General features: G+C 37.6%; 1 long non-coding RNA gene across 1 annotated transcript in view; it reads left to right on the forward strand.

The window, feature by feature from the left end:
* LOC131831402 (uncharacterized) overlaps window positions 1-27,312 on the forward strand; it is a 98,148-nt gene that overhangs the window by 52,429 nt on the left and 18,407 nt on the right. The window lies entirely within an intron of this gene.

Below are 27,312 nucleotides of genomic sequence, written 5' to 3' on the forward strand. Positions count from 1 at the left end.
CGTGAGAGAGTGACCTGGAGCTTGATGGTCTAGTCCCCCATTCTCACTCTTGCTTCAAATGAACTCTGACCTCTCTTGATTCTGCTAGTTTAGGAGACTCTGGATGTATCTATTAAAACCAGTCTTAGGCTGATGTTCTGCCCCTCCCCCCACTCCCACCCCCAGCCTCCACCAGGGGTCTCTTTCTTTGAGAAGGGTGATGAATACAGCTTTTCCAGCACCAGTGTCTGAACAAGACTAACATTTTAAGCTCCTGTCAGCTCTGAACGAAGGGGTTGATGAGCTTGTCTTCTTGGTTAGACAGCAGACACCTGAAAGATGGGAAAATGAGTAACATTTGGCAGGGAGGTGCCAACAAGCAAGAGTCAGGTGCAGAACACCTACTTCTGGCCCGTTCCAATGATACAGTGTGAAAATACGGTTCTGACCCTGCAGCGTGCTGACATGGAATGCTGAGGCTTGTATAGATGCCCAGAAAAAGTTGGGGACACTTGACAAGTCGGTGACACATTATGCCATGACCATGCGCAGTGGTCCCTGAGCCATTCACTGTATCATCTAGGCCTGAGATGATCGCTCGGATCTTCTAGTTGTGGGATGAAGCAAAGACTTGTTTTCCTTATAAATACAATATTCATCTTGCATCTGCCTTTTCTCACACCTGTGTTAAGTATGGAACTACAACATTGTCTCTGCAGATGAGGTAGCACAGATAAAGAGGATGCAGAGATATTTGTAAGTTCTTACTTCTTGCGTGTTTGTTTGCTGAGAGATATGAGGCTCTAGGCCAGTCTTACTCTTAGTTCTCCACCGATCGCTTTCTCTGCACAGAGATATCTGACCCGGTGTCCGGGGGCCTCTGTGTAGGCATTTGGACGATGCCATCTGCAGGAAGCCCAGAGCAGCAGTGTGCCAGTCCAGAGCTCCACCAGGTCTCTGGTGGACAAACTGCCCTCCGCTTTGGTCCCTGCTCCCAGACAGAAGTGGGGAGAAGCAAACCCAATGCTAGTGTTGGCACAGGTGCCGTGATGAGATCCAGCTTAATTTTAATGGCTTTAAGAAAGACAAAGAGACTGAAACGCAGAGGCTGGTGAGAAATGCTCTACCCAGAGACGGGAGGGGGAACCTCAGTTCTCCAAATGTTTCATTGTTATCCCTGTTATTTTAGCGGGTTATCACAAATCGGGAGTAGATAAACTGAGAGGTGGCAAAGCAAATACGTAACTTCACAGTGCCTAATTTTATTGGGTGGCAAAATTTGTTGGGCAGTGAAAAGTGCCTTGGGTGGTTTGAATGCTGTAGACATGTACTGTGAATGGTTTGGTCCAAGGTTTATCCCAGATGTGCAAACTGATAGCTCGTAGTGGGGCAACCGTAAACACCTGCCCATTGAACACTTTTTGCTCTTTCAACTCTTAGAGATTCATCAGTTGATTTTGACTGGGGTCTCCTCTACCATTTTAGCTTATAAAACCTTCACAATGTAAAGAGCATTCTCTCTCTAACAGATGGGTCCACATCTCCACAGTTCCCTCCACTATAGACAAAACAGTTCCAATTTCAGTTCTCAAGCAAGAACAGGCCCTCATCATTGCTCTTACTGGGAAGGAATAGGAAAGAGAAATCAAAGGTTAAGGAGAGCTGAGGGGATGGGGGTGGGGGGTGGGGGGAGTGGGAGGTGCTGGCTTCAGTCTCTTCTTTAAGGCTCCTCCTGGTCCTGCTAGAATTCACTTGATGTTTGTCCGTTCAGAAGGCTTCGTATTTTTTTCCTATATGTATTCAGTTACAATGAAGACATTTTTCTCTTTCATATAATGTGGAACATTAAAAAATAATACTCTGGGTGATGCACTGGGGAGGTTTGCTTTTCCTAGTGTGTGGTTCTTGGCCCAAAATGTATGATGGTTGGAAAAAAATCAACACAAGGCTGCTCTGTATAATATTATGTCTCTGGTAGAGAGTGGTTGGAGGGTTTCATGGAGCACAGATTCTAAAGGTAAAACCCTTTAACAAGTCACAACTCAGCGGTCGATGAAACCTTACATTCAAACCTTAGATAAATAAACTGAAAAATCTCCAAAGGAGAGCAGTGGCCAAGTGTTCACATTTGATTTGGATATTGCATTTAAATATTTTCCCAAGTTTAATATCTCCCCCTTCCTTTTTTTGTAAGGAACCAATCAAGCTAACAAACATGCATGTTGGAAATGCAAATATCTGATTTATGTAATATCTTACTATGAGGATTTTATGATCTCCCTTCAAAAACTACTTGTCGTTCTTTCATTTTCCCAAAGAGAATGGGAAGACTTTCCAGTAGAGTTTGCTAAGGACACTTGGAGCTAAACTTCTCTGCCGTTTATATTTAATGGTCTTCACTCACTCCGTGTCTTGGATTTCTTTCCCCTTCTGCGACATCAGATATATTCAGAAAATTCCATAAAGCCCATCACTGGTGTGTAGTAAGGAAGGCTTACCAGGCATTTACCGTCATGTTTTAGAAAGTGACTGAGGTAGAAGTAACAGATTTCAGGGATACTCATGGCTCTTCATAATGCATTGCCTTCGTGTAAGGGCAGGAGTGTGTGGTGGGGAGCCTGCTTCACTTGATTCTGAGGCCAGATTAGTTCCATACATGATTACATTTGACTTCCTTAAGTGCTATCTCTGCAAAGACAGAGATTGATTTTGAGAAACCTGGGAGTCCTGACTCCTCTCATTTTGTCATCATCCGTTAACATCCATTTATCTCCAAATACTGATTCATCTAAACTATTCTCTGCGCCCATATGCCCTTTGATCTCCCTACAGTGCCAGCGCTCCAGTTCAGGTTGTCATCCAAAACTGATGACTTCTAAGCTTGCTTGGTTGCTTTGGCTTGTCCTCCTTTTCCAGTCTGTTCTGTCCTGTCACAGACAGGACAGTCTGATTGTGCACCCTCCCTGATGAAACACATGCTGGGATTTCTTTTCCCCAAGTGCCAAGGCTCACTGCTTCTATTCCCTTTCTTCCCTAACTCTTTCTTATTACTGAAGCTCCGCTCTGGGGACTGATTCTTTAGGAGGGCTTCCCTGAGCTCCTCCCTACCCACGGCACCACACAGGACTGACTGCCTGCGCTCTATGCCCCACTGCTGCTCTCAATCCCTCACCAGTGCTCTTCTCCTTTTTTAACATCCCCAGCCCTTAGCACCCAGTAGGGACTCAAACATGATTTACTTGTCACATGAATAAATGAATACATGACAGAGAAATTGGTGATTACTTTTTTCTTTTTTAAAAAGATTTTATTTATTTATTTAACAGAGAGAGAGAGAGAGAGAAAGAGAGAGAGATCACAAGTAGGCAGAGAGGCAGGCAGAGAGAGAGAGAGGAGGAAGCAGGTTCCCTGCTGAGCAGAGAGCCTGATGCGAGGCTTGATCCCAGGACTCTGGAATTATGACCTGAGCTGAAGGCAGGGGCTTTAACCCACTGAGCCACCCAGGTACCCCAGTGATTACTTTTTATTTAGCCAAACAGAGGTTAAAAATAGCTTGTCTTTACTTAGCCCATTTTATCATATTTGCTCCCCACCTTAAAGGAAGTGAAACTACATATAAATTGAAGGCTCTCTGTATTTTTCCCTGATCCCTCTCTCTCTCAAGGTAAGAATTATTCTGAATTTGTTTTATCATATATTATCAGATACATACTAGACATGGATTGGTAAATAATACATTGTTTTGTGTATCTTCCAATTTTACATAACTGGTATTGCATGTATCAGTTTCCAACTGTTCTCTTCAATCACTAGTATATTGAAGTGATTTGTAAATATTAATACATCACCCCCCCAGTTCATTATTTTAATTGCTGTATCAAGTTGCATTATGTATATACCACATTTTATATTTATTAGACTATTGCAAATATTGCTGTGTGAACATCCTTCTCCATGTGTCCTGGATAAGTAGTTAGAAGAGCAATTACTAGGTTAAAGTATATTCAGTGTTTACTACACTATATATTGTCGAATTATCCTACTATGTTGTACCAGTGTATGCTTCCACCAGCAGTTTATGACATTATCCATGGCTCTACATCCTTGCTCACATTTACTGCTACCATAGTTTTAAATGATTTCAATATGATGAATTTGAAAGGCATCTCACTTTTTGTTTAATTCAAATATCTCAGGATGTCTGGGTGACTCAGTGGGTTAAAGCCTCTGCCTTTGGCTCAGGCCATGATCCCAGGGTTCTGGGATCTAGCACCGCATCGGGCTCTCTGCTCAGCAGGGAGCCTGCTTGTGATCTCTATCTTTCGAATGAATAAATAAAATCTTTAAAAAAAAATTCAAGTATCTCTTACTATTTCTGGTATTAAGCATCTTGTAATAGGCTTATTAATCATTCAGACTTTTCTGTAAATAGGTATCTTAGACAAATGAATAATAAAAAGTAAATAATCCAGTAGGTTAAATACCTGACCAAAACTGGGTACTGTTGAAAAGGAGGTATGGAAATTGTTAGGTAACTGCCAGTGTCTGTCATGGTAATCAGGACATGTCTGTTTTGGAAGCTCACTTTATGCTGGTGGTCTCTGTGGGTCTTCCATGATTTGCTAGTTTCCCTGCTCTGAAGGGAAGAGGAGGGAGATAAAGACATACTCATGTCTATAAATCAAAAATATCTTTAGTTAAAAAAAAAAAAGAAATAGGTAGGGGCGCCTGGGTGGCTCAGTTGTTAAGTGTCTGCCTTCAGCTCAGGTCATGATCCCAGGGTCCATCAAGCCCCACGTTGGGCTTCCTGCTCAGCAGGAAGCCTGCTTCTCCCTCTCCCACTCCCCCTGCTTGTGTTCCCTCTCTCGCTGTCTTTCTCTCTCTGTCAAATAAAATAAAATAAATAAAATAAAATAGAAAGTAAACCTAGTAAGAGAGAGGAGATGTTTGGGGAACAACAGAAAAATGACAAACCTATAGCTCTTGGCACAGTGCTAATTTTTTTTTACCATCCATTCTGCCTCCCTGTTTCCTCTACTTCCATTTCTATCCTATAATCTCAGTCTTGGGTTCTTGGCTATGCAGTGAGGAACATAAATCTTTCAGGGTTCATAAAAGGTCAGCATATGTCTGAACAAACAATGTCCAGCAGAAATACAATGTGAACCACATATGCAACCTTAAATGTTCTAATAGACACATTTTAAAAAGGAAAAAAAAGTAGAATTAATATATTTTATCCAAAATATAATCATTTCAACGTGTAATTACTATAAAAACCATCTAGATATTTTACATTGATCTTTTTTTAATAGTAAGTGCTCAAACATCAGTGTACATTTCACACTTAAAGCTCATTTCAGTTTATACTGGCCTCATTTCAAATGCTCAATAGTCACATGGCTAGTGCCCACATTATTAGACAGAATAGGTCTAAATCATTTGGAGAGCACTGCAGTTTGACCCAACATAAATACCCATTCTTCACCTCTGTTTTCTCCCCTCCCCATAACATACTGATATTCTGTGGTCTGCATGCTGATTATCTTTTCAAATCAAGACTGGAACAAGGAGATTAAGGAATCAGGATTATTCCAAGAGGATTGCGGAGCTGTATTTTTTTTTCCTCCTTCTCTCTAACACAGTGCGCCCTGGATTCATTGCCCATCAGTTACTTATTTTAACAATTCATAAAATCAGGGGTGCCTGGGTGGCTTAGTGGTTTAAGCCTCTGTCTTCAGCTCGGGTCATGATATCAGAGTCCTAGGATCGAGGCCCATATCTTTGCTCAGCAAGAGCCTGCTTCTCCCTCTCTGTCTGCCTCTCTGTCTACTTGTGATCTCTCTGTCTGTCAAATAAATAAATATAAGCTTTGAAAAAACTTTCAGAAAAACCTAATATGGAGTCTGGGTGAGTCCCTGATTTCAGTTGCCCTCAGACCATATACATTCTGAAATGTCTAAGTATTAATGTTCATTCACTGAGAGACTTAAAAATGATTGATCTATAAAAAATAGTTACAGTTTCTTGCAAGAATTCTAAAATGTAGAACTTGAAGGGATCATGATAATTATTTAATCTAACTCTGAGAGGTTAGGTGGTTTGCCAAAGGAGCCACACCCCAATAGTAGCAGACACATGTCTAGAACTTGGGTTCCTGGACTCCTAGACCAGTGGTTTTTCTGTCTGCCATTCAACATGAATTTTGGTGACTGACAGAACTCTGAGACCCAGGGAACAGTGTTCCTCTTACCTCTCTAATCTCCTTCAGGGGCCATACAGCTTGATTTTCTCTTAGCACAAATGATTGAATGTAAATGTCACTCGGCCCTAAATAGAAAGAACAGGCCAGCACAGTATTCAGCAACTATGCCCAAAGCAGCATGTCTTTTGGTAGAGCTGAGTTAGGTGTGTAGCCAATCTCAAATCAAAGTGAGGACCACAAATTGTTGCTTTTCTTAAGATAAATATGCTCTTTTTTTCCTGCACACTACTACAATCTCTTTCTCTCAGCAGTAAAATATTTCTATATACAATATTGGCATTCTTTTTGATATGACAAGTGGTTGCTCAACCTGTGAGCCACACCCAATGTCCTGGTGTGGGGAGGAAAACCATCCAGCAATTTACCTTCAGTTTTTTGCTTTTGTTCCAAACGTTGCTTTTCTCTGTTGGAGAAGCACCAAGCCCCTTACTTGTTTTACTTTGTAGTAAGGTGTGGATTTATTTAGGAAATTACCAACAGGAGCTTCCTGGGAGCTTTTCTTATCCTAGTTCAGCAGCCGAATATTAACTAATCCGAAAGTTACTTCTATGATAAATTCTCTCTTTTATATTGAAAATAATAAATAATTAAGCACACCTAGACACTATTTGTTTATTTTTCAACACACTTAGTGGACACGGGATCTTGAAAAGATGCAAATAATGCTCAGTCTACACCTGAGTTATTCTAAATCATGAAGCGGGGAAAGTGCACTTAAAGAGTTCAGACCTGAGCTGTGAAATGGATGTCTGTCTCACATACATGTATGAAATACACAGTCTGCAAGGTGTGAAATGTCTGTGTGGAAATACCTCAGAGAGTCACTGGGGAGGTTTTTGTGGCAGTACTCTTCCCTGCAGTGTGCCAGTGAAACGAATGGAAAAGGAGGCCTGGTACATTAAACCATAAAAGAGTCATTAACACTGTCCACTAGGCCAGATGTGTTTCAAAGATTGCTATGGAGATTTCTTCCAAAGAAGATTATCTGGTGATTGACTATTTGGCCACTTGAATAATTGGAAACACATTTCTTTGTGGGCATGGTTTCCTTTGGATTGGCCCACTTCGAATCCTAGGATCTTAGAATCCTCCAGTTGTTGATGGTGAGCAGAGGGACACAGATGTTTCATGACTTGAAAAAGGTCACTCCGTGAGTGAGTGGCAGGGCGCAGGGCCAAATGTTTTGATGACACTTCCTCAAACCAGAAGACCTTTACTTCGTTGCACTTTGTTTTATGAACTCATTCAGAGAGATGCTTTATGATGAAAATGACAAAAGAGAATGAATCAGATTCTTCTCCCTGGAAAAAACTATCTAAATACATACTGTTATTTCTTCTGTCTAGTCTTCATTGAATAAAACAGAATAGTCACTTAGAATTTATGTTAATTCTGGTTTTATGCTTTCCCATCTTAAAACATGGATAAGCCATTGGACTTACTGATGAGAAACCATTTCGGTCCCATTGCAGCCAGTCCAAGCTGAGGAAAACTAGATCTGAATGGAAGTGACAGGGTTAGTATTTCCTGACTCAGTTCCTATTTAAAAAAAAAAAAAAAAAGTGAGGCTTTATTCCTCTTAAATTTCTCCCAATGATTTCAAGAAGTCCCTTGAGCTTGTTACCATATGTGGTCATATAAACAATACTCCTGGCCATTAGGTGGGGTCTTCCATTTTCTCCCTACATACTTGGGTATGCTATTCTGGTACCTTGTAAGTACCCTTTAGTTCTCAACTTTTTGTCTTCTCACATCTGTCTATTACAGCGATGTTGAACTGCATGGACCCCATCTGATTCTCCATAATGCACTGGTCCTTTGGGACTTCTAATCAACTCCAAATGTAGACTGAACAGACTAGACAGACCATGTGACCTTTCCTGCTTTGCGTGTTGTGTTGGGTTTCCTAAATTCTGGTTTAGTGTCTTGCTGAAGTGAAGAAGAATTCTCAACCCTATCTCATGCTACACTGTCTGCATGATCGCGAAGCTGGTCTGCTTCATGCTGCCAGCATCACATAGTGATTTTAGTGAAATGGCGTATTTGCTCCTGATGTTGCCTTCTTTCAGAAGCATCATCACATGGAACTTGGGTACAAACCTCAGGTGGAGGAAAGAGCTAGAAGCCAGCATACATTCCAGTAGTGCTCACAAAATTGCCCTTGGTCCATACTGCATGAATCATATTTTCTCTCCTTAGGATATATTAGTTCATATGGAGTTCTTCATTTTCTCATACAAACATTGTCTTTGAGGCTCTACCCACCGTGCTCAGACAGGTGTGGATTTGTGTGACACACATGAATCCAGTCCCTTAGTTGAGGACATTTTTCTTCTACAACAACAAAAGAATGCATTCAGTATGTTTCTGATTTCTACCAGAGTTCAAGACACAGAGAGGCTTTTTATCATGGGGTTAATTTATTTTGGTTTGCAGTTATTCACAAAGCTTGCAGTCAATAAAGTATCATTCATAGCACAACATATGAGCCTTGGAAAAGTGTAGTCACTGGTGTGCTGGCAAATTATCGGCAACCAGCTCTCTGGAAGACAAAACCTCTGATTTGTAGCTTTTGTGGGTTTCATTAATGCAAATACCCCCTACCTATGCTGATTTTAAGCTACCAGCATAACATCACTGTGAGTAGAATTGGGAATTGATGTTCAGCAGCCCACTATTACATTTTCACCACAAAGACATAAGAACTATAAATGACCTCAAGGGCCGAGATACTAGTGAAACATAGTAAAATAATTAGGAAGTGATGAATTTTGAGTATTTATCTTTGCTTTAAATATAGTGTATTTATTTGTAAGTTTATTTAACATAACTTCTAATAATGGCTGTATTGAATAAGTGCTCACAAAATTCCTGAAAATTTAACAATCAGTTCTTACAAGCCAGCACACCCTGGCCCCAACCCTCCTCTGGGTGTAATATAATGAGGCAAGTCTAAAACTAATCTTCCAGAGCTGTGTAAGTTAGCAATGCAGATTGTTGTGAGGGTAGAATGAGTGCATATGAAATGAAAATGTCTAGTATAATGCATGGCACATCAATGCTCAGTATGTTCCAGGTGTATCCAGAAGGATAGTCTTGAATGGTAGAAGAGGCAGGAATTAGTGTGGGTCTCTGAAGCAAATCAGAGCTTTCATCTGAATAATTCGGAGACTGTGTGCATATTATGTCCCGCTCAGGGTGGATCAAATCCTGTAGTTAGAGAGGAAAAAAGAGGAGAGAGAGAGAGACCAAATGACATCATTTCGCTTATGCTCCTCAAATGGTCCTCATTAAGTTGACTGCACAGACTATAAAGAGGGATTTTAAGAGCCCTGGAAAAGTTGAAGGCAGACAATCCCTTGTTCAGAGGATGAAATGGGGTAAACCATAACATATGTACCAAATAATATAGTCTTTGTTTTATGTAATAATTTATTTTCCTCCCTCCCCTCCCTCTACATGGAAGAGACCTAACTCGAGGTCAAGTCTCAGTACCCCTGCAAGCTGAAGAAAGAGCAGGCCTGATTTGATGGTTTCTCTGACAGGCACACGGCTGGAGCCCACTGCACGGTGGCAGCCTCGCCAGTTAAATTATGATGGCTGCTTTGATGAGAGGAGGTTTCATGCTTTATGAGGCTGATAGCATTCAGCGTATAAACCATTAAATTTGCATCTGGAAAAGCCCTGGTCAGGAAAAGGTAAAAAGGTCAAATTTTCATAATGGCTTTCAGAACCAAAATGGTATCTTTCCTGAGGGGCTGGCTGGAAAACATTCAGCTTTTTGTTGTAATAGAAGTCCTGCTTAATTGAAACTCAGTGAGATAAAAAGATCTTTGAACAGGAGTACTAAACTCATTGACAGATATTTTCCTACTAATTATTGAGACGAATGGCTAATCACTGTGTGCTGCTGTGAACGGAATGAGTCTCCACACTGAAACTTATGGGGATCTATTCCCCTGAGTTAATAAATGTTGTCAAGATAATTGCCACATCTCTGGTGAACTTAGTGCAGTACACAACCAGACTTAAAGTCAGATTTTCCAGATTGTTTTAGATGGAGGCCCAGAATCTAGTTGGGATTTCAGAATTTCACTGAGCCAACAACAGCTTATTTTAAGACGATAAGTTTGCTACCTTAATAGTTTTTTATTGTTTCTCCCAAGTACAATCAGTTCTGCTATAATGTGACATGTGCGTGCCTAAAAACCATGCACGATGCAAAATTGTTCAACAGAAGCCATTGGGCCTTGACACCAAAGCATGAGAGCCATAAAGGCAAAATTGATGAATTAGTCCCTTTCAAAGTAAAAAACTTTTGATCCTGTTTAGAACATGGAAAAACAAGCTATGGACAGGGTAGTGAGGGAAATTTGCTATCTGCATAGCTGACAAAGGACTAGTATCTAGAATACAAAGAATCCTAAAATCTTAACAGTGAAAAAACAAGCCAATCCAATTCAAGAATAAGCAAAAAGCATGAAGACATGTTTTACTGAAATGTGTAAAAAGATGGCAAATAAGTCCAGTGCTGTTGGGAATGTGAAGTAGTACAGCTACTTTGGAAAACTGTTTGACAGTTTCTTACATTGAGCATACAACTTCCAAACAGTCCAGAATTTGCACTTCTGGGAATTTATTCCAGAGAAATCAAGACTTACATTCACACAAAAACTTTTACATGGATGCGTTGGCAATTTTATTTGTAATAGCCCCAGACGGGGAATAGCCCAGATGCTCTTCAATCCTGAGTAGTTGAACTGTGGCATAGCCATACCACAGAATTCTTCTCAGCAGTTAAACAACAACAACAACAACAATAACAATACAACAATGATACATGTAATAACTCTAATGGCTCTCTAGGAAATTATACTGTGTGAAAAATGCCAAACCTAGAAGGTTATACAGTGTAGATTCCATTTATAAACATCCTTGAAGTGTCAAAACTATAAAAATGAAGAGCAGTAGTTGCCAGGGGTTAAAGATGGAGAAGGGGGACCAAGAGGAATATAGGAGGAGCTTAATAAATGGCAACAGAGAGGATTCCTCCCTATGGTGGTAGAATAATTCTATATCTTGACTATGTCAATAACAATATCTTGCTTGTGATATTGTACTATAGTTTGCAAGATGTTACCAGGGTAAAGGATACATTGTCTATGTCAGTATTATTTCTTAGAACTACATGTGAACCTACAATTATCTCAAAACAAGTAAGTTTAATTTACAAAATACCTATATTAAGTGAGAAATGGGGTGAGGATCACAGCACTCAAACATTTTCTCAATGACTTATTAAAAACGAAGAAGAACTTAATAAAACTGGTAGCACAGTTTTACACATGTTAAATGGTTAAGAAGTGTATAAATACCAAGCTAAATGTGGCATTGACGCAGACCTGAAGTTGGTTTGTGGAAGTGGTCTTTGCAAGGACTGCAGCTTGTTGGTTACTGTGTGAAGTGGAGGAAGGAAGCTTAGTTGACATGGGATTAAAAATTGTAACACCAGATGTTATCAGTGTACCTGTCTCATTACACATGCGGTAAACTGAAGAAGTTGGTAGTCTTTAAAAACTGATACCTGTGCATGTGTATGTTTTGTAGATTCCTACTCATCTGGTTGTTAAGCTTAGGTGCAGTTGTCTATGTTTACCTGTTTCCTGCAGTCAAAATTACACATAAAGAAACATAAAATCCATGTTATACTCAAATCGTTTTGAAACAAATTTTCATTTTTCCAAACAAGTACTATAGCAGAACTGATTAAACATTCAGGATACGAAAGTGACATAATGTTCAGATAATTATGGGAAAGGGAAGAAAATTCCACTCCCAACAATAGATAATGCCACCAAAGATTTCAGAAATGTTGGATCATTGTAACCCTACACCAAGCTACCTTCCACACTTGGAAAGCATATTAAAATTTGGCCAGATTGGTTCCTCTTGTCTCCCCAATGTAGATTTGATTAAACTTAAATAAAAGCTCCTAGATTTTGATTTAAAGAGAGTATTAAGTCATCTAAAATAGGCTAAAAACAAAGTAAAAAAAACCATGAATTTGTCATAATTTTAGGAAAGAGATTAGGAGCAAAATATTTCTGCTTTTTTTTTTTCTCTTTTATTGATTATCTTATACTCTGGTCTAATAAGTATACAAGAGAAAAAAATATATATGGTAGAAACCAATCACACTTACATTGCTTTTAAAGAACTTAAAATTTATTGTATGTATTTTATTATAGGAAACATACTTGTTGAGGTAGAGGAGAACATAATGTTAAAGTACATTATTATGGGATAGGAGCCCATTGTTGACTGGTTCCCTTAGGTAGAAACAGTGTCCTAAGAAAACAAAGATTGTAAGTTTGATACCAATGGCTTAATTAGCTAGTTTCTGTTGATACAGACAGCTTATCTAGCCAGATATGCCATGTTACAATATATTCACTGGTCACAAAGGAAATTTATGAAATTAGATATTTTTAAATCTGTTACAACTTGAAAACCCTGTTGCTTATAAATCAATAATATAAAGGAATCCAAGTTAGATATTTAGGCAATTAGGCCGCCCACTTGATATTACTATAATCATGGATTTGTTTTCATATAACTGGTCCCAGAGCTCAATCACTGAAATATCATGTGGTGATGCCCAAATTATGGGGAGAAAAGTATCAGATGATTTTCTTGTTTCCCAGCTTAAAGTTAATAATCTTTAGAGATAGCAGGATGAGTTGTGGTTGTGGAAAAAAGTCTGAACTGGATGTTGAAAAGGTGCAGTGTTTCCTAGAAGTGAGAATATTGATGACAATATTCAACTTAACATGGGTTAAGTTGAATAATAAATTAATGAAAAGTTGAAGGGGCAGCACTCCATGTTTAGTAAACAAGGAAATAGCCACAACCTCAAACCACAAATTATAAAGCAAGCCCACCAAATACCAAGAAATTTACACCAGTGAAAACAAGGAGCTGAGTGCCCAAGCAAGCTTTTTTAGACATCTAACAGAATAAAAATTTCTTTAAAAATCAGTATTCTAGTCCTGAGAGGCCCAACTGATGATCTTTTAAATAAAGAGACAAGAGCTTTGGGTTGTTGGCAAACCTAGAAGAAATAAGGCCGCCCCTTGTAGACAACTAGCACAAATAGCTCAGAATGTCCAGGAAGTTAATTGTCTCTGCTCTAGCCTCCTAGCCTGAGTAAATGATAGGGCAAAGAAGAAACAATCCAGCATAACAGGAATTTTACTTTAAAGAAGGTTAGATGTTTGAATACCAAATTTGAAGGGAAAAATATGCACCCTGATAAAAAGAAAAAGCATCTGCAATGAGTAGGTATTAGAGATAAACTTGAATTATATAGTTATCTAACTATTCATTCAAAAAGTATGTAAAGCCACAGCAGTGAGACAACAAAAAGAAATAAAAAACATCTGTATCAGTAAGGAAGAAACAAAACTTTTACTATTTGCATATGACATGATATTATATATAGAAATCCCAAAAAATCCACCAAAAAACTGCTAGAACTGGTAAACAAATTCAGTGAAGTCACAGGATACAAGATCAATATACGGAATTTTTTTTTGCATTTCTATACACCCATAATGAAGTAGAGAAAGAAATTAAGAAACAATCCCATTTACAACTGCCTAAAAATAATAAGATAGCTAGAAATAAAATCCACCAAAGAGGTGAAAGACCTGTACTCTGAAAACTATAAAGCACTGATGAAAGAAATTAAAGAAAACACAAAGAAGTAGAAAGATATTCCATGCTCATGGGTTAGAAGAACAAATTTTGTTAAAATCTATATTGATGACAACAATGTACACATTTAATGCAATCCTTACCAAAACACTAACACCATTTTTCACAGAGCTAAAACAAATAATTCTAAAATTTGTATGGAACCCAAAAGACCCCAAATAGCCAAAACAACCTTGAAAAAAAAAAGCAAATCTGGAGGCATCACAATTCCAGACTTTAAGTTGTCTAACAAAGCGGTAGTCATCAAGGCAGTAGTAGTGGCACAAAAACAGACACAAATCAACAGAACAGAATAGAAAACCCAGAAATGGACCCAGAATTATATGGTTAATTAATCTTAAATAAAACAGGAAAGAATATTCATTGGTAAAAAGACTTTCTTCAACAAATGTTTTTGGGGAAACTGGACAGCAACATGCAAGAGAATGAAACTAGACCACTTTCTTATATCATACAGAAAAATAAATTCAAAAATAGATTAAAGACCTAAGTGTGAGACCTGAAATTATAAAAATTCTAGAAGAGAACACAGGCAGTAACTTCTTTGACATTGGCCATGGTAACTTCTTTCTCAATATATCTCCTGAGGCAGGAGAAATAAAAGCAAAAATAAACTATTAGGATGGCACCAAAATATAAAGCTTTTGTACAGTAAAGGAAACAATCAACAAAACTAAAAGGCAGCAAACATGGTGGGAGAAGATATTTGCAAATGGTATATCTCATAAAGGGTTAGTATCCAAAGTATATAAAGAACATATAAAAACTCAACACCTATAAAATGAATAATCCAATTTAAAAGCGATCAGAAGAGATTAATAGAACTTACTCTAAAGATATACAGATGGCCAACAGATAAATGAAAAGATGTTCAGTATCTCTCATCATCAGGGAAATGCAAGTCAAAACTACAATTAGATACCACCTCACATATGTTAGGATGGCTGACATCAACAACACGAGAAACGAGGTGCTGAAAGGATGTGGAGAAAGGGGAACACTCATGCACTGTTGGTGGGAATGCACACTGGTGCAGCCAAGAATCCATCAATTGATGAGTGGATATAGAAGATGTAGTATATATATACAATATTGCTGACCCATAAAAAGGAATGAAATCTTGCCATTTGCAGTGACATGGATAGAGCTAGAGAGTATAATGCTAAGCAAAATAAATCAGTCAGAGAAAGATACACTTCACAGCACTCACCAAAGCACATACCGTCCCCAGTGTCTATAACCCCACCCCACTTCTCCCAACCCCCCTCCCCCCGGCAACCCTCAGTTTGTTTTGTGAGATTAAGAGTCACTTATGGTAACAAAACAAATTCTTAAAGTTAGCAGAAACACCTCAGTTGGTTAAGCATCCAACTCTTGGTTTTGGCTCTGGTTGTGATCTCATGGGTCATGAGACAGAGGCCCAAGTCGGGCTCCATGCTCAATGCGGAGTCTACTTGAAGAGTCTTTCCCTCTGCTCCTCCCTTATGCGCTCTCTCTCTCTCTCTCTTTCTCTTAAATAAATAAATAAATCTTTAAAAAAAAGAAAGAAAAATAAAAGAAATAGGAGTAAATCTAAAAGAGTATAAAAGCAGGCTAGGAAAAGAATTTATAGAAATGAAAATAAAAGTTTAGTGGAAAGGTTAAATAATGGACTAAATACAGTTGAAGAAAGAATTAATAAACTGGAAGATAAATCTGAGAAAATAAACCAGCATTTGCATCAAAGAGGGAGACATTGAGGGAAAATATGAAAATGAGTTAAAGAAACATAGGAAGTATGACAGAATGAGAATGTCTAACGATATCTAATTTGAGCTTCAAAAAGAGAAAAGAGAAAATAATGGGAGCCAATATTAGAGACAAATGGCTAAGTTTTTAGAGCTCAAAAGAATCATCAATCCAAAAATTCAGGAATCTCAACAAATCTCAAGAAAGATGAATTTTAAAAAATCCACACCTATATTCATTGTTGTGAAAGTGCAGAACACTTAAACCAAACTAAAGATTTTGAAGGCTGTTAGAGAAAAAAGAAAAAATGATCTCTGAAGGAAAGATAGTGATATTGATGGCTCACCTCTCAACAGCAATAGTGAAATAATATCTTCAAAATGCTGACTGTAAATTATTGTCAATTTTTTGTTATTGTCAGTATTTTGCCTAAAGAGCAAAATAGGCTATTTTCAGACAAAACAAAACTGAAAGATGTACTGCAAGAAAAAAAAAGAAATTAAAACCCCATAATGACTTGGATTTAGGAAGGAAGGATGAAGGAAGACATTTTAAAGATTTTTTTTAAAAAAGATTTGAAGTAATCTCTAGACCTACAGTGGGGTCCAAGCTTACAATCTTGAGATCAAGAGTCTCATGGTCTACCAACAGCTAGCAGGGGTCCTCAAAGACATTTGTTTTTAGAAAATTTTATTTCTTCATTTGAGAGAGAGAGTGTGTTTGCGAGTGTGAGTTGGGGGGAGGGGCATACAGGGAGAGAGAATCTCAAGCAGAAGCCCCACTGAGTGCAGAGCCCAAAGTGGGGCTTGATCACACAACCCTGAGATCATGACTGGAGCCGAAATTGAGAGTCTTGCTCAACTGACTGAGCCACCCAGGTGCCCCCAGAAACCATTTTGAAATACGTGGAATATGTCCTAAGAAATACGGAGCATATAAAACAGTAATGATGTTTTTTTTTTTCAAAAGAAGAGTATAAGTATAGAAACATAAATAACAATAAAATATAAGATGATATTAGACTCACCAAATTAGTGTTCTACATTTTTGTATTGTATGGAAAGATGAGGGAGATGATTAACTTACAAAAATCACTGTAACAATGTTGGGGGGTACTAAAGGTTATATATGGCTTAAAAAATAGTGAAAGAGGGAAAATGGAAATAAAAGCAGAAACGATCCAAAAAGTGTAGAAAAATTGGAATCACAGGAAAAGTAGAACAGATTATAATTACAAGATAAGACAGTAGAAATGATAACAAATAGATCAGCAATCAAAATATATAAACAGACCAAACATTCTGCTTAAAAGATTGATATTATCACATTGGCTTCAAAAATAATGTCTGTGCTGTTTGTAAGAGATACACCTAAAAGATAAAAACACAGAAAGGCTATAATTAAGATATAGAAAAGAATATGCCAGGTTAAAAACTAATAGAAAGAAATCTAGTGTAAAATTAATGCCAGACAAAATAAACTTTAAGACACTAAACCATATGAATTATAAAAAAATTAATGTATAATGACAAAAGTTTTATTTCACCAAGAGAATAATACAATTTTGTATACATAGAGATATGTGACTTCTTAATATAAAAAAGCATGTATTAATATAATTGGAATGAGAAACTGACAAGTCCAAATAGTAGGAGGTTTTATGATAAAATTATAACTGCTACAGTAAGCATAAAAGAGTTAGCAAGAATATAGAAGATTGGAATGGTGTGATTAACGAAATTTGACCTAACAGACATATTCAGAAACCTACCCTTCCAAGTGTATTTCACAATATATTGTCATGCACACTAGGAATATGTTTACAAAAGCTTACCATAAAAGAGGCTGTAAGACAAGTCTTACTCTACAAACTCATTATTATATTACATTAATTCTCTGACAACAAAATTTAAGGTAGCATTAACAGTAAGATAACAAAAAAGGTTCCATATGTTCACAAATTTCAAAACTTGTTTTTAAATACCTCATATGCCCAAAGGAATTAATATGAATTGATATAAATTAATAGGCCAAGGAAGAAATTATTACAGATTTTAAATTAAGTTTTAACATTAAAATTAAATTATTAAAATAAAAATTTATTGAAAGTTATGTATCAAAATTAATAGATTATAGGTAAAATTTATACAGTACAAAAATGTACTGTATACTGTATAAAATTTATACAGTACAAAAGGAAAATTTATAGCCTTAAAAATTCATGTATTTAAAAAGAAGAAAAAAGTGAAATTATTGAACAATAAATTTAAAACAAGTAAACAACAAGAAAAATAAGACATGAAAACAAAACAAATAACCTCCTTTGACCAGAAGTGGAAAACACATGCAAAAATGGGAGCTGGTTTCTGTGAAATAAGTCAAGCAGAGAAAGACAACTATCATATGATCTCCCTGATATGAGGAAGTGGTGATGCAACATGGGGGCTTAAGTGGGTAGGAGAAGAATCAATGAAACAAGATGGGATTGGGAGGGAGACAAACCATAAGTGACTCTTAATCTCACAAAACAAACTGAGGTTTGCTGGGGGGAGGGGGTTTGGGAGAAGGGGGTGGGATTATGGACATTGGGGAGGGTATGTGCTTTGGTGAGTGCTGTGAAGTGTGTAAACCTGGTGATTCACAGACCTGTACCCCTAGGGATAAAAATATATGTTTATAAAAAATAAAAAATTTAAAAAAAATAATAAAAAATTAAAAAAAAAAATGGGAGCTGGGCTGAATCCCTGGCAGCCATCATTTTGGTACCTGAGGATAAAGATGGCTAGACGGGCTCTGCCAAAAAGGGGACCAGAGACTTCCCAGTTCCTGGAAGGAGGCTGAAAGAAACTGAGAACCTCTGCCTGAAGATATGACTGAAACAAATATGATCTAGAGAGGCAGAGTACTTGTGTGGGGAGGGTACCCTTACAACAAAGAACTAAATCAAACCACACTGTAATTTGGGTCTTGGATAGCCCTCATTTCATCATAGCTCCAAAATGTTATTAAAAGACCTAACTCCAGATGGGATTTCTGGGAGTCTGAGTGAATGCAAATATAAAATCTCCCCCTTGAGTGGGTCTGACGGTATTCCAAGACACATAAGATGCACAGTCAAGAGTTTAAGTTTTCAGAGGCTTCCTCTAAATGTAGGTAACAAAGAGAGGGCCCTGGGAAGAGGGAATTATTCCGTGGGTTATCTTAGTACTTAACTGCATATTATTACAATGATGGAATAGGAAAGTCAAGGGGAAGAGGAGGTGTCATTGCTACACCAATCCTGATCTGAGGAGCAAAATACTCACGCTTTACAGTATAAAGCACCAGTTTCTAATATGAAAAACTTTGTGTCAACTAGATAAGTAAAAGATGCCGAAGTAGCCAACTGTTGGGTAAATCATTTCTTTATTCATGGAGTCATTATACAAATATTTGTGGAGATTTACCATATATCCCCCAGTACAGTTGCCTCTACAAAAAGCTACTCTCTGGTAGTAGGGGGTGGGAACTGTAAGTAAACAGTGAAGTGTTGGGCGGCCAGATGGACAAGTATACAGTTACAATGAGGGCACAAAGGAAGAAATGGTTGGCATTATGTAGGAGAGTCGGAAGGGGCTTTATACAGAAGGTTGCCTTAAGCTGAGTGTATATAATTATTACTGCTGTTAATATTATCCTCATCATTAAAGCATACAATTCAGAAATTTATGAACGTGGCAAAAATTACAAACCAATAGCGATAAAACTTGTATTTTTGACTTGTAAAGCAGGCTCATAAAATGGTGAAGACCAAGAAAGCAAGCTCAGGAGAAAAAGAAAGAGTTGGATCATTTTTTGGTTAGAATTTTTTAACCGTTTCTTTTTAGCCTCGAGTTTATATTTGTTTACTGTGGTTCCACAGTTCTGACTAGGCATTAAACCTGCCAGTTTTTCAGGAATCCCCCCCCCCCCCGCTTACTCCTTTCCCCACTCTTTTTGTCAAAGCATGAGTAGACCCAGTGTACACACCTGTGAGATCAACTTTCCAGTCTAAATATCTTACATAAAATCTTTTGAAAGCAACAGGGCGCACTCACTTAAAGCTTTGAGAATGGGAGCCAATTTTTAATTTGTTCCTCCTGTTTGCTGCAAATATAGTATTTCTCTTTCAAAGACTTTATTAGAAACCTGGATTTCTCTGGGAACAGAGACAAGCAATTTATGGTGATGAATTAGTGATGAAGGTTTTTCAGTTATTAGAGGTTTGTACTATTTTAAAAAGGCATTCAGTTTGCACAAATATTTCAAATTTTAAAGGAGCCAGTTCCAAGAGGAAAAATCAGAGCGGTTAGTAAGAACAATCATGATGACAATAAGGACAATGATGACTACTGCTGTGGCTGACCAAGTGCCAGACACTGTACAAAGCATTTCACATATAGTTTCTTCTTTAAGCGTAGGTGCAAGTGGATGACATGGTCTTACTAGAATTATGTCCATTGTAAAAATGTGGATGGAATAAAAGAAAGGAAAAAAGACCTTGCTTTCGATTATTTTTTTGAAGCCATAAAAGCAAAGGAAAAACATGCCTTCTGCCCAAGGACAATGGTTCAATTCTGGAGATACAAAAAGCTGAATTCCAGCTTCTGTTTTGCTTTTCCATCAAGGAGAATCATCTTGAGATGGAAAATGGGGAGATGAATATGGATAAGGGGAAATAAGGCCAGAATATTCAAAATGATTGTAAGAGGCACCCTCACAGCTCTAAAGAAGTCTGCCTACCGGCTAGAATGAATTCAATCGCAAGGTGTAAAGAAAACCTTAAAGAAGAGTGGCAGCAATCTCAGAATTCTGGAACACAGAAGGCTGGTGAGAGACTGGGGATATGTTTAAGTAAATATGCTGTTTTACAATGAGAGAAAAGTGTTTTCCACAAACTGCTTCGAGGGATAAGATTCTAAGAGACATTATCGTATTTTCTTGATTCTAAGTCACACTTTTCTTTTTAGCACGTTAACATCTTGGAAAATGGAAGGTGTCTAATATCCAAAGGCAAAGTACATTCTCTAGATAACCACCGGACCCAATATAAATTATGCCTAGAAATGGGTTATGATGATTAGCAACCCCAGCACCCTCCACTAAGTTCTTTGCATTTGACACCTGTGGTTTGGATTTGAAATCAAATCTGGTTCCTTTTTTTTTTTTTTATAAATATTTTTTAAGATTTTATTTATTTATTTGACAGAGAAAGAGAGATCACAAGTAAGAGGCAGGCAGATTGAGAGAGGGGGAAGCAAGCTCCCTGCTGAGCAGAGAACCCAATGCAGGACTCAATCCCAGGACCCTGAGATCATGACCTGAGCCAAAGGCAGAGGCTTAACCCACTGAGCCACCCAGGTGCCCCTGGTTCCTTTTTTTTTTTTCTTTCTCATACAAAATATCTTAAAAACAAATACAGTCTAGCACTGGAATGAAAAGAATACGTATTATAAAAGAATGTAAAGTGACTCTTAATCTCACAAAACAAACTGAGGGTTGCTGGGGGGAGAGGGGTTGGGGTGAAGGGGGGTGGGGTTATGGACATTGGGGAGGGTATGTGCTTTGGTGAGTGCTGTGAAGTGTGTAAACCTGGCGATTCACAGACCTGTACCCCTGGGGATAAAAATATATGTTTATAAAAAAATAAAAAATTATAAAAGAATGCAATTGTGAGCAGTAGAAATGATCACATTTTTTGAAATAGACCCTAGAATTTTCAAAGCTCAGTGAGTTCAGTGTGACCTATATATGACATATCTTCTACTTATCAAAAACTTCAGGACATATTTTGAAATTTTATTAACAGCCCAGTTTAAGTGTAATAAGAGGTCATGATCATGAGTGTGGATTTTGAAAAGAAGAATATTATGTTAAGACCAAAATGATTCAAAAGAATTCTTGGGCTCTGGATATAAAGAAGACTGAGGTATTTGAAAGTGGTGTATAATTATAGAGTAACTATGTGTTATTTTCAATAAAAAGAAAAAAATATTGCAATTCTGCCCAAAAGATATGATTAAATTGATGTAATTTCTAAACAGAATTAGGTAAAAATGACATTAAAGTAAACTCTTGGGCCACCTGGGTGGCTCAGTCAGTTAAACGTCTGCCTTTGGCTCAGGTCGTGATCTCTGGGGTCCTGAGATTGAGCCCCATGTGGGGCTTCCTGTTCCATGTAGAAACTGCTTCTCCCTTTGCCCCTCCTTCCCACTCATGTTCTCTCTCTCTCTCTTTCTCTCAAATAAAATCTTAAAAAAAAAAAAATAAGTGAACTCTTACATTTATGTTCAAATGGTTTTAGACAAAGGGGCCAAGACAATTCAACAAATGATGCTGGGACACCAAGATATCTATATGCCAAAAAAAAAAAAGAATTTAAACTCCTCACACCATACACAGAAGTAAGTCAAAGTGGATCACAAATGTAAATTAAAAATATTAAAGTATTAGAAGAAAACACAGGAGTAAATCTTCATGATCCTGAGTGATTCAGTGGTTACTTGGGTTAGCAAACCAAAAGCATAAATGATAAAAGATAGATAAATTAGACTGCATCAAAATTAAAAGTTTTTGTGCTCCAAAGGATACCACCAAGTGAGTGAAAAGACAACTGGGAGATTGGGGGGAAATATTTATAAGTCATAGCTCCCTTAGAGACTTGTAGTTAGAATATATAAAGGACACTTAAAACTTAACTGTAAAAAGGCAATCAAATTTTTTATTTTATTTTATTTTATTTTATTTTTTAGTGAGGTCTGTGCCCAGTGTGGGGCTCGAACTCACAACTCTGAGATCAAGAGTCACCTGCTCTACCAACTTAGCCAGACAGACATCCAAATGACAATCAAATTTTGGGCTCTGGATCTATTTCTTAAAAATATTTTATTTATTTGAAAGAGAGAGAGAGAGAGAGCATGAGCAGGAGGGGCAGAGGGACAGAGAAAGAGAATCCCAAGCAAACTGGGCACTCAACACAGCACCCTACTCATACTGGATGTCACAACCCCGAGATCATGACCTGAATCGAAATCAAGAGTCCGCTGCTTAACCAACTGAGCCACCCAGGCACCCCACGACAATCAAATTTTTAAAAAAGTACACAGGATTTGAATAGTCATGAATCCAGATAAGGTGGCTAATTAGCACATGAAAAGATGCTCAAAATCATGAGTCATTAAGGAAATGCCAATCAAAACCATGTGAACACCTCACAGCCACTAGAGTGGTTATAATACAAAAAAATAGACAGTAACAAGTGTTGGTGAAGATGTTGAGAAACTGAAACTCATTCACTGTGCTGGGAATGTAAAATGGTTCAGCCACTTTGGAAACAGTTTGGCAGCTCCCCAAATTGTTAAACATAGAATTAACGTGTGACCCAGTAATTTCACTTTTAAGTATTTACCCAAAAGAAATGAAAACACATCCTCATGCAACACTTGTACACAGATGTTCATAAAAGCATTATTCATAACAGCTAAGAGTAAAAACAGTGCAGATGTCCATCATCTAATAAGTGGATAAATAAAATATGGTCTTTACCTATAATGAATATTATTCAGCAATAAAAATTAATAGAATACTGATATATACTACAAAATGGATGAACCTCAAAAACATTATATAAAATGAAAGAAGCCAGCAGGAATCTGCTTGAGATTCTGTTTCCCTGTCCCTGTGCCCCTCTCCCTTCTCATGATCTCTGTCTCTCCTTCTCTCTCTTTCAAATAAATAAATCTTTAAAGGCTTTAGAAATGAGTTCTAGAACAAACGGAAGAGAAACCAGAGATCACAAGAACTCAGATTGGGTACCAAAAATAAGTCAAATTGGCTTAGCTTCCTTTCACAGGTGGAATTCCCTTTCTATTTAGATCCAGAAATGCTATAAACCTGTGTATCTGGATTTTGTTAAGGTATATTAAAAAGATCTCTCAAAAGCACCTGCATGGCTCAGTTGGTTAAGCAACTGCCTTTAGCTTGGGTCATGATCCCAGAGTTCGGGCATCGAGTCCCGCATCGGGCTCCCAGATCCATGGGGAGTCTGCTTCTCCCTTTGACCTTCTCCTCTCTCATGCTCTCAAATAAATAAATAAAATCTTTAAAAAAAAAAAAAAAAAAAAAAAACCTCTCAAAATGTTTCATTGGATAATTAGGCAATTTGGGGAAACATGCCTTAAAATCATGGAGCGTTTGATGGATTTGTAAGTGAACAAATGTACCAAAAAAGGCTGATTAATGGATGTATGTCATTGTTAGAGGGTTACTTCATTGTGAAATACAGATAGTACTGTATACATAGTAGTATAAAATTTTATTCTGATGATCACCTTTATCAATGGTTTCGCATATGATAGATCATTGGGAATAATCAATTATTGAATCTTAGCAGCAAATGTTAAATACCATTAACAAAAATTACAGTGCATTTGCTAATTTTTATCTGCACATACCTAGTAAAAGAAGTAAGAGGAAAAAAGGCAAGGAATATTTTCTGGGATTAAGTTTTTGCAGATTATTATGTATTCATGTGCTCCAAAAAAAAAAAAAAAAAACTTTATAAACATTAAAATTTAGAAAAATTAGGTCTCAAGTAACCAAGTTTTATTTTTCTCTCCCAAGTGCCTCCAAATTTCAATTCTGAATTGAGTAAAGCCACTGGAAGGTACATGCATGCTGAAAACATTGCTAGTCTTGGCCAGCCCGGGCCCCCATGGGCTAGAACTGTATGCTGGCTGTAAAAAGTACTGGGTTTAGTTTCCTGACAGCATTCGCTTCCTAAGCAAGGAAATACTGACATACTCTTGGGGAATTAACATCCCAAGAGAACCTGTCAAGTCAAACTTCTGCTCTTCCAGCCAGTTTGAAACAAAATTGATGGTTCTGTATACATGTTGTCTTTCACCTGGAATGCGTAGTGGTGCTCCATGATATTTATTAAAGGTGGAAAAGCCAGTACAGCATGTTTTGGAAACTAAGACCTAGTGTGCCGACACACTTTCTGGATGATCCCCGAGTTAGTGAGTTCCTCACAAATACTCATCTGTTCATTCAGTGTTTACTGGGAAAGATGTTTTCTCCTCTTTTTTTTGTTTTTTGTTTTTTGTTAATTGTTTGGTTAGAATATATTTTTCTCTGGGGGGTGGAGTGAAGCTGGAAGTTAAGGTTCTGCCAAAACACAGGTTGCAAAACACCTCTGAGTGACCTAAGTTCCTATGCCAAACATGAATCACTGAAGTCCATGCTTTCAACACTTTAGCAGAGGTCTTTCAGATTCAGTGTTTAGCTTATTCTCCAATGAAATAGATATTCTGTGCTTTTCTCCTAGGGCTTCTCTCAGCAACTTACTTTTACAAACAATACAACAGAAAACTGGTAGCATTTAATGGGATAAATGCTGAAGATTATGTTTCCTTTCAAAAGAACATATACTATGTGAAGGGTTTAATAATTAAACTATTTCATAAGATTGTAATTTCTACTTAGAATTATCTTATAACATATATTTCTTTAGTTTTTAATATAATTTAGGTCAAACCACGTGATTGCTTTGGCATTGGTATGCGAGTACTTTGCCTCGATTCTAGAGTTTTCCATGACTCTAGTAATCCTAACAATACATACCACTTATTGAGAAAACTGCCAAGCAGTTGTGCCAAACATATGCCATGTGTCATTTTCAGATCTTCTAGCATTCCTATAAGATAGATATTATAGGAATATCTATATATCTGTATCTATATATCTATATATCTGTTCCAGTTTTCTGTATGAAGCCGTTGGTCCTCAGTAATTAAGCAGCTTATGTTGTTTTACTGGCTATAAGTGGAAGAGGCAAGATTTGAACCCTTGTTTGACACCAGTTAGTCACCCTCTCCTTTGAATTGGATAAGCCAGTTCCCTATCCCTTTTCTTTCAGTCTTGAAAAACTGTGTTACTTTTTTTTTAAAGATTTTATTTATTCATTTGACAGAGATCACAAGTAGGCAGAGAGGCAGACAGAGAGAGAAGGGGAAGCAGGCTCCCTGCTGAGCAGAGAGCCCGATGTGCGGCTCCATTCCAGGACCCCAGGATCATGATCTGAGCCGAAGGCAGAGGCTTTAACCCACTGAGCCACCCAGGCACCCCAACTGTGTTACTTTTTAAGTGGAAATATGTAGCTAGCCTTACAGGCCATGCCACATATTTAAAAGACTTAACACATTTTAGGTGAGGAAAAGAATATTCTACTCAAGGATGTTTACTATACATGATTTTAAGCCATCACTTTGTAAACATTATGGTTAACCCATTTGTTTCTTCATAGCGTAGATTATTTTCTTAGTCTAAAACCTTTCGGGACGCCTGGGTGGCTCAGTTGGTTAAGCAGCTGCCTTCGGCTCAGGTCATGATCCCAGCGTCCTGGGATCGAGTCCCACATCGGGCTCCTTGCTCAGCAGGGAGCCTGCTTCTCCCTCTGCCTCTGCCTGCCATTCTGTCTGCCTGTGCTCACTCTCTCCCCCTCTCTCTCTCTGATAAATAAATAAATAAATAAATAAATAAATAAAACCTTTCCATTGTTCTATCTACATTAGATCCTGGGTCTTTAGGCTTACTTTTTTTATTTGATTCCTTGTTACCTTTCCTTCTTATTTATTCTACATTATATGTTTTTAATTTATTTATTATATTATATACTTACTACTTATTTAATTTATGACCATCTTCCCTCCTACTTCACATTTTTCTTAGATAATGTGCCCAGGAAGTGTGGACCAAGAATGTCTTAAAACAAACAACAAAAAAAACAACCCTCTACATTCCCATTCCCATGTATTTGTTCTGTCCTTTTTATACTGAGTAGAAAGAACCAGAGCAGAGATCTTACTCTTGTTTTACCTGTAACGTAAAAATCAAAGACTAAAGAAGTGCTAGAGTTGCAGTATTTTCTAATTTAAACCTGATGTAGAGGAAGGAAGTAATAAGACCACATCTGGGGGCGCCTGGGTGGCTCAGTGGGTTAAGCCTCTGCCTTCAGCTCAGGTCATGATCTCAGGGTCCTAGGATCAAGCCCTGCATTAGGCTCTGTGCTCCGAGGGAGCCTGCTTCCCCCTCCCCCTCTGCCTGCCTCTCTGCCACTTGTGATCTCTCTCTCTCTCGCTGTCAAATAAATAAATAAAATCTTTAAAAAAATAAAATTAAATTTTAAAAAATCTTTTAAAAAAACCCAAATCTGTGTTTTAGGAAGCACACTGTGGACCATGTTTAGAGGAGTATTATAATAATTTAGGCAAGAGCTGATGAAGTTTGAAGGAAAATAGAGGGGATGGGGATAGAGAGAGATGTCAGATGTGGAGGCCCTTAGGGAGAAAATATCTGTTGAACTAGAGGAACGGTTGGATGAGGAGTATTAAAAAAAAGGAAAGTTTCTTGAGTGTCTCCCAAAATGTAGAGAAGTAGGTTTGGGAGGAAAGATGACACTTACAGATAGATTTCTTTTTAATCTATTTGCTTATTACTTGGCCATTAGACTGCAGGAGCCAATGGGACACAAACTCAGTGTTTTT

This window comes from Mustela lutreola, chromosome 5 (genome assembly GCF_030435805.1).
Source record: "Mustela lutreola isolate mMusLut2 chromosome 5, mMusLut2.pri, whole genome shotgun sequence".
NCBI classification, from domain to species: Eukaryota; Metazoa; Chordata; class Mammalia; order Carnivora; family Mustelidae; genus Mustela; species Mustela lutreola.